The following is a 19641-nucleotide window of genomic DNA, read 5'->3' as shown; positions in this document are numbered from 1 at the left end:
GAGGCTGCCTACTTAGCAGGCTGGAGTTGGTGCTTTCTAGAATGCAACGCCTTTCCAGAGAAACCCCTGTAACAAAAAAGGTGGTGAGGATTCCTATGCTGGTCCCATTTCCTCAGTGATTCCCTAGCATTGTGGCATGTGGGGTGAAACACCAGTGGACTAGCTCCAATTATTGAAGGAAGGCTGTTGGTCAGCGTGGTGTAAAGAGGAACAGGAATCTGGGAAATAAATTACTTCCATCTCAGCCAGAATAATTGTTTCACGTTCACTGAAATAAAATAAAAAAGAAATAGGAAAAATTTCCATTTTCTTAACAGCTAGCTCACCTCTGTGCTACCTATTTTACTGAGAGAGAAAAAGAGGGAGATAAAAATCTGTGGCATCTTTATTCCCAGTGTTACCTCCAATTGATCTGTAACATATCTGCTGTGTGTATCTTTAAAGCAACATTTGTCCTATTTTTTGTTTTCCATTCAATTGAGCGTTAAATGTGTTATTACTACATTTCAAATTAAAGTATACAGAGGAACATATGTAAAAAAAGGAGGAGGGAGAGTCCCATCATGAAAATGTGATTTTGAAATCAGTCTAATAAGCATGGAGTGAATTTGATAATATAAGTATTAAAATATATATTAAAAGTAAGTAACTATTCTAGTACCCTAGCATCTACATAATATTTAGAAATTCTAAATGGCTTACATTTAGATTATTTAGGAATTTGGACTTCTAGAAATTGGTTGACATCTTCTCTTTCAAATATCTTCACTGTGGAGGGCAACTGGGTGGCTCAGTCGTTAAGTGACTGCCTTCGGCTCAGGTCATGATCCTAGGGTCCTGGGATCGAGCCCCGCATCGGGCTCCCTGCTCAGCGGGAAGCCTGCTTCTCCCTCTCCCACTCCCCCTGCTTGTGTTCCCTCTCTTGCTGTGTCTCTGTCAAATAAATAAAATCTTTTTAAAAAAAACCTTCACTGTGGAGTTAAGACATGATTCGGCATTGAAATAAACTTCCTGATTCCTTAAACACAAGAGATCAGTTTGGGTTTTTTTCCCCAATAGGTCTCAATGAGTAGTTATTCACCTAAGAACCATCTTACAACCCATAGCCAATCAAATAGAATTTGATTGATTGACTTAGAGTCACATCTATTTAGTAATAAACATAATTATAATAAAATTAAGCATAATTGAGTGCTTTCAACAGGTGAGGCATTTCATCTTTACAACAAGCTTATAAGATAGGTACCATTATTTTTTTTTTTAAAGATTTTATTTATTTGACAGAGAGACACAGCGAGAGAGGGAACACAAGCAGGGGGAGTGGGAGAGGGAGAAGCAGGCTTCCCGCGGAGCAGGGAGCCTGATGTGGGGCTTGATCCCAGGACCCTGGATCATGACCTGAGCCGAAGGCAGACGCTTAATGACTGAGCCACCCAGGCGCACCGAAAGGCACCATTATTATAAAGATGAGAAAGTGGGATATAGTGAGCTTAAATGAACTGCCTGGGATCCATATATTATGGCCAAGCAGGGAAAAACCTCCTTTGGCCAGCCCCACTTACACTAGTGCTTTCTCCAAATATCACAGCTACATCTCAGCTTCATTCCCCTTATCACAGACAGATGGATAGACACTCCTTCTCGAGTTTAACAACTTCACAGAGCTTGATTCAAATACTGAATGTGTTGTTAGTTGCTTACAGCTGCTATTTCTCTAACCGCACAGTAAGTCCAGGCAAACTCTTTTGAAGAGCTCATTAAAACTGCTAAAATAAAGTCTTAGAAGCAGGTGCATTCATTAGCTGAAATGCAGACGATTATGTTAATATCGCATTCAGGTGACAAATTTAAAGCCATCAAAATCATGGAGGATAAAAGGATTTTCAAAGCTAAAGTTAACTTCTTCCTCTGTAGGGCTCTTTGCTCTGTAAGCAAGGGACTGCCTTTGCCCTTTGCCGTGGCCAACATGGGGACCTCCAGTGTTACCTCACAAAAATAAAGGCATGTTTGCAGTATCGTATTTCCTTTACAATTTCTTGGGTCTCTATTCAGGAAAAGAAAGGTAAGGAATTACCTACAACCCTAGTGTTATTTTCTAACTAGGAATCTTGGCACCTCATTTATAATCTATCGTCAGATTAGGCCCAAGGGTAGAGACACATTAAAGAAGATGGTTAAAAATACGTAGACATTGATTCCAGGCTTAGATCAGATGGACCAATAGCTCTTCCACTTTGCCTTCTCTTTTTTCCTCAAAGAGCACTGAGCATGAAATACATATGTGACGATACGTATTTAGGAGGCGATACATCGTAAACGATAGTTACTCCAGGATGATTTTTATTTTGTGTATTTTTATATTCTCAAATTTTCTACAATGAATATGTATTATTGTATAAAGTTAAAAATAGTTTTTAGGGCGCCTGGGTGGCTCAGTCGGTTGGGCGACTGCCTTCGGCTCAGGTCATGATCCTAGAGTCCCTGGATCGAGTCCTGCATTGGGCTCCCTGCTCGGCAGGGAGTCTGCTTCTCCCTCAGACCCTCCCCCCTCTCATGTGCTCTCTCTCAGTCTCTCTCTCTCAAATAAATAAATAAAATCTTTAAAAAAAATAGTTTTTAAAAATCGTTTTAAAAAAATATGAAGCAATTCAACACATTCAGTTGTTTCGCCTATAAAATTGGGTTACTATTTAATCACCCAGTATAAGGGAGCTGGATGAGATGTTTCCCCAAAGTTCTTTCTTCTCAAATCTAGGATGTCTGTGGAAACATTGATCCTTCCTTTCAGAAGAAAATATAAGGAAATATGGGCTAGGTATCCAGCCACTTATTAAAAAGAATTATAAACATGCTTAAAGATTTTTATATCATTCCTCACCACCTCAATCAAGTGGGCATACATCAAAGTGAATTCATCTGCCACTTGAATAGGGAAAGACTGAGCAACGTTTTAAGGACCGATTAACTTTATTTTTAATTTTCTTAGCTATATATTCTGGGAAGCCTTCGTAAGCTAATAGTCGACACAATGGTTGTTTTTTTTTTTTAATGGTGTACTACAATAACTGTATTACTGATTGTAAAATATAAAAAATGAAGTTGCTATAGATCTGACCCCATCTAGTGATAGAACATGTTAACCTAATGTGTGATAGAACATGTTAACCTAATGTGTGTGTGTGTGTGTGTTCGGCTAAATAGTTTGAAATTAACAAACCAAAACCTGCTGGTACAATGTAATAGCCCTATTTTTGCCTTCTGTCCTCTTCAACTCTTCTTCTATCTATCCCTTGTACTTTCTTTTTTTCCTACACAAATCAAAAGACCATTGACCCCATTTTAAATGAAAAGCAATATAGAAAACAGGAAAGATCTCCTTGGGATGGGGATGAGTAAGCACCACATGCAGTACTTCTGCATACAGGAATGCATACATGCTCCTTTCGTGGTCAAGAGTGGCTTAGCAGATGCCCTGCTCCAACTTGCCGTAAGTCTCATTGCTTGGAACCTAGAGTATGGGCAATTCCTTCCACTGCTGGACAGTTCCAGCTCTCCTAGGAATACTCTCCCACCCACTCCATTTCCTCACAGAAGCTGTGGGTTCAAGGCAAAGTGAGGAAGGTAGCCAGAAAACACACCTATCCTTCTGATACGGAGCATCACCACCATAAGATTAGAAGGTAAACTTCAGAGCACAGAATTTAAAGATAAAGGGGACTTGAGAGGTCACATTAGTCAAGTTTTCTTTTAATGTCTTTTCTTTAAGATTTTATTTATTTGACAGAGAGAGACACAGCGAGAGAGGGAACACAGCAGGGGGAGTGGGAGAGGGAGAAGCAGGCTTCCTGCTGAGTAGGGAGCCCAATGCAGGGCTCGATCCCAGGACCCCGGGATCATGACCTGAGCCAAAGGCAGACACCTGACAACTGAGCCACCTGGGCGCCCCTTTTAACATCTTTTCTAAAGCATACCTGATAGTCATCCAGTTTGACCTTGAAATTTTCCAATGATGAAAAATGTCCTACTTTTTTACACTTATATACTGATAGATGGGTAGATAGAGCACAAACAGCATTACACCACAACGCAAAAAAAAAAAAAAAAGTTATTCCTAATCGGTTACCCTTTAAAAAATCAACTATTTTTGAGTTTCTGTTACTGATCCAGGACCCCCCCAGTCTCAAGTAAATATAACCCTTTAGAATCCACAAGAAATGTGAAGAGGCTAAACCATTTGGTTTAAAGACATTTTGGAATTTTTATTAGACCATGGTGTCCATCACACCATGAGAATCAGACCCTAAAAGGAAAATTGTATAAAGAATTTGTAAGCCTTGATTCCACAGTATTTCCCAAGTCTCTCCCGAATCCATCCCCCTTTGTCACTCTGATACCTGTACAACAAAGGGAAATTTCTGAGATTATTTTATCCAGGGATCTTTCCAACTCTTACAAATACCATCTCCACTGAGCAGTGTGTTCCCAAGTTACCTAAATTATACATATGGCAGTATTCCTTTCAAAGGAAATTGAAGAGTTTAGCAGTATTATGAAACAACTAGATGTGACAACACAAAGAACAAAAATAACAAAAGAAAATCTCTCCAAGATAGTGTGCCCTGTGCAGTTCAATATCCTGCCTTTTCACGTTGGCTCTATGGGAGATTCTTTCAAGATGAGTTTAAAATGAAAGTGGTATTTACCCAAAGAATTCAAAGGGATACATGCCCTCCCCGCCCCCTGTTTATAGCAGCATTATTTACAACAGCCAAGATATGGAAGCAGTCCAGTGTCCATCGATTGATGAATGGATAAAGAAGATGTGGCACATATATATACACATATACATACAATGGAATATTACTCAGCCATAAAAAGAATGAAATCTTGCCATTTGTAACAACGTGGATGGAGTTAGAGGGTATTATGCTAAGTGAAATAAGTCAGAGAAAGACAAACACATGATATCATTCATGTGTGGAATTTAAGAAACAAAACAAATGAGCAAAGCGAAAGGGGAGAGAGAGAAAGAGAGAGAGAGAGAAATCAAGAAACAGACTCTTAACTATAGAGAACAAACTGAAGTTTACCAGAAGGGAGTTGAGTGAGGGTATGGGTGAAATAGATGCTGGGGATTAAGGAAGGCACTTGTCATGATAAGCACCAGGTGATGCATGGATCTGTTGAATCACTACATTGTGCACCTGAAACTAATATAACACTATATGTTAACCAGCTGGAATTAAAATAAAAACTTTGAAAATAAATTAATTAAAATTTGGTCCTAAAAAATGAAAGTGGTATTGAGTTTGGGGAAACAAATTCAGAAAATCAATTAGCTAATAGGATAGAAGACTGTGAACTACAATTTTGGCTAAATAAATAGAATAGAGAGACTTAAAAAATGATTATTTTTATTTTAATCAATTGTAAAAAAAAAACTATTGAAAAAAATTCAAACAACACAAAAGAATGTAAGGAAGAAAACAAAAAATACCCTCCCCACATTTCTTGCAGATCCTAATGGGTTATATTTACTTGAGACTAGGGTATCCTGGATCAGTAACAAAAATTAAAAAATAGTTGATTTTTTAAAGGGTAACAGATTAGGAATAACTCTTTTTTTTTTTTTAACATCGTGTTGTAATGCTGTTTGTGTTCTATCTACCCATCTATCACCCATCCACCACCTAAAAATAACCATCACAGATTTTATGGGAATACCATTCCAGACATGGAAATAAGAGATATATTAGAATTTTAAAGAGATTTGCCCTCAGGCAATGAAGGATGGTCTTATTGATGATGGTCTAAAGAGATCCCAAACTTAACTTTTTATAATAATGAAAAGTGATAAAAAGGAAGTGAAAGGAAGGAAGAATCCTCAGTCCATAGGCAATTGTAAGAAGATGAGTTCAATAGAAATTAGCAGATATTTTTGTCTACATATCCATGATCTGACTCTTGATTCAGCTGCATCAAAATATATTACAATAAGATACATTTCCATAATGTTTTCCAGTTTACAAATCAACTTTCTACTGAGTCTCATGGCCATATAAAATATGCAGGGTTGATATTTAGCTGGCACATAGTAGTTTGAACATTCCAGCTGTTTATGGCCAACTGTCCAACTACCTAATTGGACATCTATTTTGAATGGCCAATGCCGATGCTATGTCAGTTATTATATGTCACATCAAGATCTATTTTCACTGGTGATGCCTCTTTTTCTGAGCATACTAAATATTCCCGAGCCAAAATTTATTCTTTTAATTTTCTAGCATTTTATGTTTTTAAAAAATGTGTCACTTTTAATCTTATTCATCCATTAGTAAACTTACCCCCATAAGATTCCTTCTCTTGCAGAGGTGAAATAATTTTTATTTAATTGCGTCTTCATGCAAAGTAGAGTTAAATTTCCCCTCCTCCACTCCTAAACATACCTCATTAAAGTCACTTTCGGAAAAAGACTTAACAGGGAATTTTCAAACTTGAAGGAAATTTTGCTCCTCTTATGTTGCAAAAATCGGAGACATAGTGGTCTCCATTATCTGTGTTAAACTCAGGGAACATTGATACTTGATTATCCAAAATGGCAGATTATCCCAGTTATTTCTATTTAAAATTTTAATGGTAGCTCTCTCTCCTACTTACATTTGACTAATGTTAATACAAAATTAGATGGCATTTCCTGACTTACTCACCAATTTACATTGAGAAGATACAGGTCGAATAGGTGGAAGAAGAAAGCCAATATTTCCTTGGTAACCCACATAATCACAATTGAAGGTAATTGCTTAATCAAAAGTACAGATTTTCCATGCAATAATAGCTCTGTTTATCTTATAAACACTAGAACATTAGACCACCTGATCATTTTTCTGGGGAAAAAAAAGTGTAAACAAATTTACAAAATAAAATCTTATTTTTCTGTGGACATATTCTAATTTAAAGATACAGTTTCATTTTACTTGATCCTTAATTGAAAGTGTCACTTAACCATCCCCTTATTGTTGGTGTTGTATGCATATCAAGCAACAGTTGCAAACCCACGTCTCCGCTACTTATTCTTACTTTTATTGTATATAAACAGCAGAACCCACATTCTATGTAAAGAAGTTAAGGCCACACTTCAAAATACTTCTTCCATACTTTGGTTTCTCTTTAGATCATATAAATCTTTTGTTTTTCACAAAAATATTTCTTCCTCCTTCCCTAAATTCATTAAGTGGCTACCTCAGTTATTTGATGTTTGAAATGTCACACTTCCTTAACATTCACTAATTAGGCACCTTAGAGAAAGGACCGATTTGAATTAGTGACAATTTTGAATGCGGTAATATTATCAAAAATTCATAGTTTGATCCCTTTATGGTACAATATGCCACTCAAGCAGTCTATAGTGAAGTATTTCCAAGAAGAAAGGCTACTGCCAAGACTGCTTTAAAGATAAGATTCTTCAATATCGTGCACCCTCAGCTTTAAGCAAATGAGTGTGGCAAGGTTATCTAAATATGTTCAGTTCACATTCACTGAGCAGTTACTATATGCTCGGCATCACGCTAGAAAATTTTTGTCCTCTTAACAATTCACTCTAAATCACTCATTTTCCTAGTGACACTTTTTTTTTTTAAAGATCTTTATTTATTTATTTGACAGAGAGAGAGATAGCGAGAGCAGGAACACAAGCAGGGGGAGTGGGAGAGCGAGAAGCAGGCTTCCTGCAGAGCAGGGAGCCCAATGTGGGACTCGATCCCAGGACCCCAGGATCATGACCTGAGCCGAAGGCAGACGCTTAACGACTGAGCCACCCAGGCGCCCCTCCTAGTGACACTTTATCTCATGCTTTGTTTAATACCTGTCTAAATGTACTCATTTATTCAAAAGATTTCTAACAGTTATAATGGTTTAGGCACAGGTACAAATTCAAAATGACTGGTTTGAAGGTCATTTACCATGAGCACCAACACCAACCAATCCATCAGTCAACCAACAAGCCCTTTGTTCTAGGTACTGTCGCTAATTAAGGGTTTCTCAACCTTGGCACTGATGATATTTCAGACCAGGTAATTCTTTGTTGTGGGGGGCTGCCCTGTGCACTGTAGAATGTCGAGAAGGCGTCCTTCGCTTCTTTCCATTAGATGCCAGTAGCACCCCCTCTTCTAGTTCTGATCATCAGAAAGGTCTCCAGATATTGCCAAATCTCCCTGAGGTGGGCTGGTGGAGGCAAAATTGCCCCTGTCTGAGAACCATTGAGAGTATGCACAACACACCTTCTTTACTAGAGTATAAAGACTTTGAAGGCAGAGACCCAACCTGATTCATCACCATATCAACCCCTCCCCACCAGCTAAATTTAGTTTCTGGCACAGGAATGCTTCTGGATGAATGTTCTGGAAAGAACAAGATACCTCTCGAGGAAGCACCTACAATGTTGTCAGCCCTGCACAGAGCATCTTGTAAACTCGGAAGATGAGTCAGGGAACCAGAGTAAATTCTAACAGATTTTTACGATTTGAATAATGACTCCCTATTCGGGTCGTATATCCACTTGGCCAAAGGCCTACATTTGTATAGGGCTTTAATGTGTCTGAAACATATTTCACATAATGGCATTTGATCTAGGTACGGGGATAGTCACTTTGGCCACCTCAGTTTATAATTTAAACTCCCAAATCCCAGAGCCACGTTCTCAGGCAGGAGTGGGAGGCATTTTGATTTCAGTGGCATTGTCTTTGGTTATTAAAAGGAACTCTTAAGGTTGGTTTAATAGAGTTAAATTTAAAGTTCAGGATTCTCTTTTGCCATGTTAGAAGTAGAACATCCAAAAGTCTCTCCAGCGATCTAAGTGATTCTGGTTTACCCAGATTCCTGGAAATTGCCAGAGGGCTTTAAGGGAGGAGGGAAATAAAGAGTGAGGAAATTTTCCCTGTGGGCAATTGGGGAAAACAAAAATATTTTTGTGCTGTGGAGACTTCTCAGGAAAGGGGGGTTGGCCAGCAGATGCATCTGCGCAAGGGGAATTTCCACATTTGGGAAAACATGGTCATAATTAATGACTTAGGAAGGCCAAGAAAATGGATCATGTTGGGAAAATATGATTTTCAATGGCCAAGTTATTGTCAACTGATTGGGCCAGAAAATTGGATTGTTTTAGAAAGAGATTTTTATTTGTGAATATTTGCTTACAGGTCCTTCCTTCTGTGGATCGATTACGTACCCTGCCCTCGTCTGAGGAACAGGCCTTCGATAGCCAGACCCACTCTCTCTGTCCCCCCCTCCCCTAAGGGAGTGTTTGCACTAGACTTCTGGCCTGGACATTGGGTCTTTTGCTTTGAACACGATGCTCTGGACCAGCCAGCGGGTCTATTAGCATCCATTAGAATAGCGATGATTATCCAGGATTCTTGGACAAGGGCGGAAGGATGACATTGCTTGATCCTAATGTGGCCATCGTTTACTGAGGACTCCATGTCCTAGGCCCTGTGCTGAGAACATTGAAAAACTATCCTTACTTAGACACGGGGAAACTGAGGCTCAGGGAATTTAAGTAATTTGCCTACAGTCATATAGCTTTTAACTACCAAGCTATACCTCTTATCCTGTATATAAAGTCTACTCCCTAAATTGGAATGTTCTCACCTTGTATACAACCTCTCACTTACTTTCCTTCCTGCCTCCTATCTTGCCCAGATCACTCTGTTTAAACTACATCTGGTCTTGGGGTTGTGCTCAACAGAGAACTCCATGGTTACCCATTGTTCTGAAGAGGAGAAATCTGGGTTAGCAGGCTCAGCACCATTCACATCTCTGTTTACCTAGGGAATGATTATGTAGTCAGAATGTTCTTGCCCCATTTTTTGATCTTCTCCTATCTCAGTGATCCATTTTATTAAAACAGGTACAATCATCTTATGCTTCTTCTCTTATAATTTTCTCAATGTCAGAATGCAGCTTGATGAATTTCAACAAATCTGCCAAGGTAAAGGTCAAGTTTTTCAGAGAGGGAAATATAGCTAAGAAAAAAAAAAAATCCCTCTCTTTGACCTGTAGATGTGGTATCCAGTAAAATATCTATAAAATGCCGACATTGTTCTGTGAAATGAAGAAACTGCAGATTAAATCATGGCTCCCTGAAGCAACAGTTCCACACTCTAAAGTCATCGGAGATGGCTTCTAAAGTTAGCCTTGTCCTGCCATTGCAACGAATATGAGAAAACAGACCTAACTAGGATTAAGTCTAATTATCCTGGATTGAACCTCAATGCACGTTATAATTAATTAAAAAATCATAGCATCTTGAAAATAATTTAACATATTTCTTTTCTGATTGAACTTAAATCATATTAATTAAATCTTACTAATATTTGTTTTCTAAGTGGTTCTAGGACATAGCCAGACATTATTACCTTTATTTAGAGATGTGAAAACCAAAGGGATGTATTAGTTTTCTCCTGCTGTGCTGCAAATTACCACTAACTTAGGGGGTTAGAACTACATCTCATTTATTAGCTCACACTTCTGTAGTTCAGAGGTCTGGGTAGGTTTGGCTGGGTTCTCTGCGTAGGATGCCACAAGGCAGAAATCAAGGTATTAGTCAGGCTAGACTCTTATCTGGAGGCTCTGGGGAAGAATCTGCTTCCAAGCTCATTCAGACTGCTGGCAGAACCCAGTTCCTTGTGACTAGAGCTCCAAAGTGCCTCTTTTCTTTCTGGCTGTCAGCCAGGAACCATTCTCTGTTCCTAGAGGCCACACACATTCCTTCTCACGTGGTCTTCTCTATCTTCAAAGCCAGAAATCACCCTCAAATCTGTCTCACATTCAGAATCTCTTTGACTTCCTCTTCTGCTACCAACTGAGGAATCTATTCTTTTAAAGGGCTCACCTGATTGACCCAGGCCCATCTGGATAATCCCTGTATCTTAAAGTAAACTGATTTAATTGCATCTGCAAAATCCCTTCACCACAGTATCTAGATTAGTGACTGAAGCAGTACCCAGATTAGTATTTGACTGAAGTTCAGGAGATAGGCTTCTTGGGGAGCTATCTTTAGAATCCTGATAACCATAAGGAAATAGAACTACCCAGTTAACCTGAGATATGATCCGGAAATAGACTCCCAACAGTATTGAATCAAATAATTTAATTATTTATTTTATTCTTGTTTTGTTGTTGTTGTTGTTGTTGTTTTTAAAGAAATATTTGTGTATGGTTTATTTTTTAATATATATATTTTGGGGGTGCCCATCCGCACATTTTTTTACAGATGCGTGATCAGTAATGTTGCCAAGGCTATTTTGGGACCTGTTATGTTTCAGGGGCCTGTGAATGTTCAAGAGATAAGGTGTAGGTGGGAAGCTAGACATGGGTGCGAGGGGGTGGGGGCGATGGCAGGTGAAGACAGGCGAGAGGCTGAGATTGTGTTAAGTCGGAGGAACAGTTTATTCTTGTTTATAATATATTCACGGAAGACCTTTGAGGGTAGGAATCCTTTTGCTATTTTCTATTGGTAAGTCCAGGGATTCTCTGCATGTAATTTACGAGCAGTATTTGGGGATGTTTCTAAACATAAGGGCATTTTTGGAGTATGCTGGGTCACCATCACCAGAATGCTGTGTCTCCAGTGTGGAAATGAACTTCTCAAAGCTTCTGTTGCACAATTTCAATGTGCCAATGCCTGCCAGATGCACAGGATGTCTGGGATGCAGGCTAGCCCGTGGGCCCGGCGAGCTGCTGATCCAGAAGCCTGGGCCTTCAGAGGGTCACCTCAGGATTGAGAAGGTGTGGGAAGGACTTAAAGGCTCATGGAGACAGATGAATGAAGGCTGCATATTCTCCAATTTTAACATTTTACCTAAAGGACAACCTGATGAAAAAGTCTGGTTTTCTGGTGAAGGGAGTGCAAATGGTTTTAGCCTTTAGGAAGAACATACACAGAAATGTGAAAACCTCACAAAAAGGCAGAAAATTTCAGATGCTAAGTATTTCTCTCTTCTTCCAAGGACATTGGTTTTCCCCTTCTTGAAATCCTGGCCAAAAAAAAAAAAAAAAAAATGGAGGAAAGGAGGACATTGCCCAAAAGTTTCTTTTAAATTGTCCCAGAACTTCAGAAAATGGTGAGAAAATGTAGTCATATCATGAGGGCCAAAGGAGAGAAGTCAGTAGAGAAGACAGTCAATAATTGCACTGATAGAGCACGAAGACTAAGTGTGTGTGTGGCGTGTTTAGATTTGGAAAGTAGGACACAGGAGGAAAGAGGCTGTGTGGAAGAAATTAGTATTGCTTATTAATTGTGATGTCTTTAAAACATAACACATTTTATATCCTTTAACTAACAAAGTTATTTTGTTCTATGAAGGACAACTCTAAGGATGCTGATAATAGGTTACAGATGTTCTTTTATTGCTAAAGTTTCTGCTTAAGAAAAATCTTTCCTCTCATGTACTCATTCCCTCAGAAATCTTTGAGGAGAACCTGCCACGTGCCTTGATCTAGGTGCTAGGAATACAGCAGTGAACACAAGGCACGAGGTCTCTGTTGTCAAGGAGCTTCTATTCTAGTGTGGAGGAGTTGGAAAATAAATAGTTACATTTCATAACATGATACCTAAAGAGGTAAACAAGATAATGTTACACAGTGATAGGTGCAACACAGAGAAATAAAATGAAGTGTTGAATGACCAACCAGGTTGCCATTTTAGACTGGGTGGCCAGCGAGGAGCTCTCTGAAGAGAGGATATCTGAACGGTGATCTAAATGACAAAGAGGAGCTGGTCATGAAAAGATCAGAATGCACGGCACTTTAGGTGGAGAAAAGAGGCGGTTTGAAGGTCCCCAAGATGGTAACAAGGTAGAGTCTGAGGAAGAGAAAGAAGCCTGCATGACTGGAAATCTGGGGCAAACAGAAAAGTGGAACAGGATAAAGTTGGACAGGTGGACAGAACCTAGATCTTTTAGGCATGGAAGGTCATAGTAAGGAATTTGGATTTTAGGTGAGATGGGAAGCCAATGAGAGGTTTTAAGCAAGAAAGTGATTTTTTTCTGTTTCTTTAAGAGGCAATTGCAGTAATTCAGGTAAACAATGGTGACTTGAATGAGGATAGCAATAGCAAAGACAGGGAGAATAGAGTGGATTAGGGGTATACATGGGAAGTAGAGTCAACAGAACTTTCTGGTGGTTGATTATGGCAGACATAAGAGAAAGAAAGAGACTAAAGTTCTCTCCTCTACTGGGCACTGGGCAGATGGTGATGCTCTTTAGTGAAACAGGTAGGCTGGGAATAAGAAATATGGCAGACTGTGTCAATTCCCTTTCCAACAGCTGTTCTCTTCCTACTTGCTAACAGAGGCCTGACTTGGTTGAGGGCAACAGTATATCCAGCTCCAAGTGACGAATCATGACTGGTATAATTCAATCATAATCATCCCATTCTCTTTTGCTCCTTTGCAGCCAGGAGTGACTCATTTCTGGCTAATGAGACCTAAGTGAAAGCCTTCTGGGGATAGATATGGCTATCTTGAGCACTATCACAATGCCTGGAGTCACAGCAGCCATCTTGTGACTACAAAACAAAAGTCATGATGATTAAAAGCCAACATGTTAAGGATGGGACATAGAAAAAAAGAGGAATACTATCAATGGGTCCTTGATGGTATAGTTGAGCAGCTGAACCAACACCAGAAATAATCTACTGCCAGACATCTTGTTTATGAGAAGAGGAAAACTCTATTTAAGCCTCTTGGTGTTGTTTAATACAAGAAGGTTAAGGGAAAGAATCAAGAGTTCTCTTTTGGTCGTGTTCAGTTTGAGATGACTATTAGATATCCATGTGGAAGTGACAATCTAAATTCTTCACTTCCACAATGGAAAAAACACTTCTAGACATTTTTTTATCTTTTCATATTACTATGATACAAGAAAATGTGAAAAAAAGTATAAAAGTGAATGAAGGTGCAATGACGACAAGTGAATGAAGGTGCAATGGCCCAAATCAGAAGCTATCAGTATATAAATAAAACCAACTCCCCTAGTATTGGTAGGTTAGCAAGGTTGAAGTTGTTAAAACAGGAAGGCTGGGGCAATGAAGGAAGCTTAGTCTGAAGTCCAGTTAGGTCCCTGCATTTCCAAGTACTTTCTATCACCTTGGGAGGGAAACATCCTAGACTAGAGAACTATTTCTATTAAGATAGCTTCTTACCTATATATCACAGTGTTTGTGTATTGCTTTATTTCCTCTTCTGACATATAACAAATAACCTAATGAAAATCCCCCCACTAACTTACCCAGGGAACCTAAAGTAGGCCAAATTGAGCTCTTAGCACAGTTTCTGGTTGCTGATAAAAATCAGCATCTACAAACGCAATTGCACCTATTTCCATTAGAGCTATCACCCAAAACTAGATCACCACTTTTGTAGATTAAAAGTTTGCCAACCCACATATTTTTTCCTTAAACACTTCATCATGTGCTGGATGGTTTAGACTCCATCTATAGAAAGAACAGTGAATTTCTTTTGCCAGTGGCCCATCAGAAACAGCTACTGATTTTGTGTGTGTGGACAAGTAACTGAGTCTGCAAAATTGACTTCTCGGGGTAAATATCTTGTATTCTGCCCATACTGTGAAGCCCATGTTCTCCTGAGGTTAATTGGCTCATCATATTCTGTATTCATGTTCCCTGGTTTGTCACTATGCTCGGGATTTTTGTCTCTACACCTTGCACTTTGTTTTTCCATAATTTATTACAACCAACATTTTTCTAACAGTTTTGGATCTGCATTAATTTTTAAGTCCCTGGAGGAACATTACGTTCCCAAACATTATGTTCTGCACTCTCATGCTCATACCACGTCGTGCAGTGCCAGACACCTCCTGGGATCTCAAAAAAAAAAAAAACAAACAAACAAAAAAAACTGTTGTTTCTTTTTAAAAGATAGGCGATTACTATGGGATGCCCATAAAATATCTTTCTCAGTTGAGTTACTCTCACTGTTTATATATCCCCAGTGGCTTAGGTAAAAAATATTGGTTAATAGAAAGAACCTAAGTCCTTTGGAAAGCTTTGTTAGTCTCTCTTCATCACTGTAAAAGCAGAGATGAATATCGAATGGTCTTACAGAAGCGTTGGGGAAAAAATGATGAAAAGCGTTAGGAATGAGAAGGCTTTTCATTAAAAATATGAAATGTTAGGGAGATGATAGTGTCATTCCTACCAAGCAGGCTTCAGCTCAAGTGGCGCTCACTCCACTGATAGACGCTATTCATCAATATCACAAAGAATGACTGTCCCAAAGGATCCCCTTCTGCTGGTGGGATCTGCTGCAGACAGTCGGAACTTCTTTTCAAATATTCAAAAGATCTGCTATACCCACAATATTTCCTCTTCTCTCAGCTTCTCAGCTCTATCTAGAACACTTCAATGTCTTTCTACATTGCAAATTTGAACCTCCTTCTGAATTCTTCTAAGGTTGTTTGAAGCAGAGGAATAGGACCATGGACAGAGGTATAGCCTACCAATCACTGGCGCAGCAGGAAAGCGAACTCTTCCTGCCAAGAATCCCTGGGAGAGGGGTCTTTAAATGAATAAACTCTCCTTTATTCAGGAGTCACTTTCTCCTTTTCTAATTTCCCTGTGGAGTGGCATGGTTTCTTCTGGAAACACTGACTTTCTCCACCAACTCCGTGCTCCTGAAACACAAACAGAATACTCATTCTAGCAGATGCAGTTCTTAAAATATTTTAAAATATTTTCATCATAAATATTTCAAACAGACAGAAAAATATAGAAAATAGTTTAACAAACATCTATGTATAAAATACTCAACAAATCCTAATGTCTGATTTATCTGCTTTTGGGTTTTTTGTTTGTTGTAAAAATTCTTACAAGCAGAATTGAAACCATTGTCTACTCCCGATCTCATTCATTTCTCTATTTTTCCTCCTTTCCTCTTTTCCCAAAAGTAATCACTATCTTGAAGTTCCCATAAATCATTAACAATGCATGTTTTTATACTTTTATATGTACATATTCATAAACAATATATAGTATTGCTTTGTGTTTGTAAACTGTAAAGGAATACTATATCACACTGTACGTAACGGTCTGCAATACTTTTTTAGTCATCATTATTGTTTAGGTTTATTCATGTTGCAACCTGAAGAACTAATTCATTAATTACACCTGTTATATATTATTCCCTTGTTTGAAATACCCAAGTTTCTTACCTATTTTCCTGCATTATGGACGTATGGTTTGCTTTGAGTTTGTGATTGTTTGCTATTTAAACAATACTGCAATTGACATTTAAATACCTGTGTCCTGGTGCACACCATGTGAGAGTCTTTCTAGGCCAGAAGTTCTCAACCTTGGTCTTATTGACATTTTGGACTACATAACTCTTTGTTGCGGGTAAGCTATTTAGCAGCACCCCTCACCTCTACCCGGAAGGTATCAGTAGCAGACCAATACACAGTGTTACGACCAGAAATGTCTTCAAACATTGCCAAATGTTTTCTGGGGGGCAAAATCACCTCTGGTTGAAAACCACTAATCTAAGCAAGAGAGCAACTGCTGGGTCTTAGGATTTATATAAGTATATATCACCATTTTGCTTTCTAAGAGTCCTATTTCTCCACATCTTGCTAATTTTTGGTATTTTCAAATTTTAAAATGTTTGCATATTTATAGTTATGAAATGGTAACTTTTTATTATTTTATTTTGTTTTCCCTTCATTTCTAGTGAGATTGAACATCTTCTTGTATGTGTTTTAGCCGTTAGGGTTTCTATTCTGAGAATTGCCTGTTCATATCCTTTGTCAAATTTGCCTTCTAGTTGTTTCTTTTTCTTATCGCTTTGCAGGAGTTCTTCATAACTTTTTAATACAAATACCTTGGTTGTTGTATGTCTGGAAAAATATCTTTTCTCAGTCTAAGCTTGTCTTTTCACTTTGTTGATGATATACTTTTATTTTAAACTAGTAAAATTATTCATCTTTTCCTCGATATTTTATTCTTTTGTGCTGTTTTTAATAAATTCTTCCTATACCAAGGGTGTAAAGACAATTTCTTATATGTTTCCTACAGGTATAAAATTTGACTATTCACATTTATGTCTTTTTTTTTTTTTTTAAAGATTTTATTTATTTATTTGAGAGAAAGAGAATGAGAGACAGAGAGCACGAGAGGGAAGAGGGCAGAGGGAGAAGCAGACCCCCCGCTGAGCAGGGAGCCCGATGCAGGACTCGATCCCGGGACTCCAGGATCATGACCTGAGCCGAAGGCAGTCGCTTAACCAACTGAGCCACCCAGGCACCCTATTCACATTTATGTCTTTAAATCAACTTAAAATCTTGTGATGTGAAATAGGAAATACATATATAAGTATTCCAACACACATTTATTAACACTCATCTTTTCTCTCCAGGTTTGTTATGCTATCTCTGGTTTTAAATTTTGATTTTTTTTTTTTTTTTTTTGGTAAGGCAACCCCCCTGACTTATTCTTTTTAAAATTGCCTTGGGTATTGTGGTTGATTATCTGTCCAAAGTATATTGTCTCTTTCTCCTTTCTAACTGAACCTAAATTGTTTTCAGGTGTCCATGAACCCCACCCCAAGGTGCTTAGTTTAAGCCCATTATAGTAATTAACATTCCATTGGGATTGGTTTGACCATAGGCATGTGTGTTGCATCTCTTGCCAATGAAACCTATGTGGAATTGTGTTAGGGTGGAGATGGGATAGGATAGGTAAGTTTTCTCATTTAAAAAGGTACAAAAGAAGAAGGCTTGCCCTTCCTATCTTTGGACAGAGTTGGAGGAAAACATGATGACCGGGACAGTGGCAACCATCTTGCCACCTTGAGAGGACAAGCTGGAGCCTAGCACACTGAGAATGGCGAGGCAGAGAGATGAAAAGGTCCCAGGTCTCAGTGATGTCATTGTGCTGCTGAATTAACTGATCCTGAAGCCACCTACCACTGGACATCCTGTGATGTGAAATAATAAACCTGTTATTGTTTAAGCCACTTTAAGTTGTATATTCTTTCACTTGCTGCCAAAGACATTCCCACCTACTATAATTAGTTTTGACCCTTTACCTTTCTACATGAATTAAGTGATCATTGTTCGATGTTACATAATCAGAATTTTAAAAACTGGGTTGGCATTGAAATTAAATATTAACTTTAGAAGAAATGACATCTTCATTCATTTTAATGAATTCATTTTAATGAATATTCCAATTCATGAATATGGTATAGGTCTCCACTTATTCAATCTTAATTTGTTCCATAAAAATATTTTATACATAAAATCAACATTTTATTTAGAGACAAAAGTCCACATTTGTGTTTATTTATTCCTAGACACTTCATCACTTATTGCTGTTAAAAATGGTGTCTTTTGTTTGCTATTAAATATTGTATGTGATAAATACTGAGATACAGGATTGCAATTGAATTTTGTTTGTTGATCTTATACCCTGCAGCCTTGCTGAGTTGTCTTTTTAGTTCTAATATTTTTTCAGTATAGTCTGTTTGATTTTCTTTATAGATAATCATATTACCCAATTAAGGAGAGCTTTTCTTTTCCCTTACTATGATAATAGAGATGCCACAGATTCAGTCATGGAGGCCAATTTCCTGTCATGTGTCCTTCCTTGCTTTCCTGCTTGATCATTCCCTCATGTAAGGCCCATCTCAGGCAGTGGTGAGCTTTTTTTAGCCTCTTTAACAAGCCACTTTGTGTGTAGGAGGGTGGGGGTTCTCAGTCTAGCCCTGTTTTGAAACTACTCGTTTCAAACAGTGAACCTGGTTCTGGTTTCCACCCATTTCCCTCACTTTTAGTCTCCCTAACCCTGCAGAGGCCCCATTCCAGCATCCTCTGCCTCAGACCTGGACCCCAACAGGCCCATGTCTTCAGTCTCATTCTGCTTTGCATTCCTGGTTCCTAGAAGACTACATTTTGGTCCAGCTGTTTCTTTTCATCTTTCTCTTTTATATATATATTTTTAAAGATTTTATTTATTTATTTGACAGAGACAGAGATAGCGAGAGCAGGAACACAAGCAGGGGCAGAGGGAGAGGGAGAAGTAGGCTTCCTGCCGAGCGGGGAGCCCAATGTGGGACTCGATCCCAGGACCCTGGGATCATGACTGAGCCACCCAGGCGCCCCTCTCTTTTATATTTTAAAGACCATTGCTTTGTGTTTGGAGTTGAGCAAGTCCCTCAAAGGTTCGTGTACAACAATGTTTCCTTGACCTGAAATCACAATTCCAAATGTCTATTTTGTAAGGAGCTACAAAACTACCTTCTACCCCTGCTGATAGCACACCCAATAATTATCATCAAATATAATACTCCTCGGAATTTTCACAATGTCTTTCAGCTCCTCACGCTTTGTGAATGCTATAACGTCTGTGTTTGTTAACCGAGTGTGGGAAACAGAGGTAAATAGTATTTTCAACACCTGAGAGAACTGAGGCTTCTTGCTTAATTGTGGCCAAGAATAACCAGACAGAATCGCAAGACTGTGAGTTCCTCCAAAGTAGGGCTGTGCCTTGTCCATCCTATACCTCATACAAAATGACCTTCAAATGAAAGGGTTTTTTTCCCAAGATTTTATTTATTTATTTGAGAGAGA

At 38.5% G+C, this 19641-nt stretch overlaps 1 protein-coding gene and 2 long non-coding RNA genes across 9 annotated transcripts in view; 2 read left to right on the top strand and 1 right to left on the bottom strand.

The window, feature by feature from the left end:
* Positions 1-19641, top strand: part of MKLN1 (muskelin 1) — a 329771-nt gene that overhangs the window by 60267 nt on the left and 249863 nt on the right. The window lies entirely within an intron of this gene.
* On the top strand, positions 1295-18027 carry LOC115939384 (uncharacterized). Its single transcript, XR_014139006.1, has 2 exons — positions 1295-2062; positions 17811-18027. It is a non-coding gene; the product is annotated as an uncharacterized LOC115939384 (long non-coding RNA).
* LOC145716374 (uncharacterized) overlaps positions 11422-19641 on the bottom strand; it is an 82484-nt gene continuing 74264 nt past the window's right edge. For all 6 annotated transcript variants that reach the window (XR_014139004.1, XR_014139002.1, XR_014139001.1 and 3 more), the window contains one exon: positions 11422-15690. This is a non-coding gene — a long non-coding RNA (uncharacterized LOC145716374). The remainder of the gene's footprint in view (positions 15691-19641) is intronic.

The sequence above is a fragment of the Leptonychotes weddellii genome, chromosome 12 (genome assembly GCF_054177405.1).
Source record: "Leptonychotes weddellii isolate Sample4059 chromosome 12, ASM5417740v2, whole genome shotgun sequence".
NCBI classification, from domain to species: domain Eukaryota; kingdom Metazoa; phylum Chordata; class Mammalia; order Carnivora; family Phocidae; genus Leptonychotes; species Leptonychotes weddellii.
This window is presented reverse-complemented; position numbering and strand designations above follow the sequence as displayed.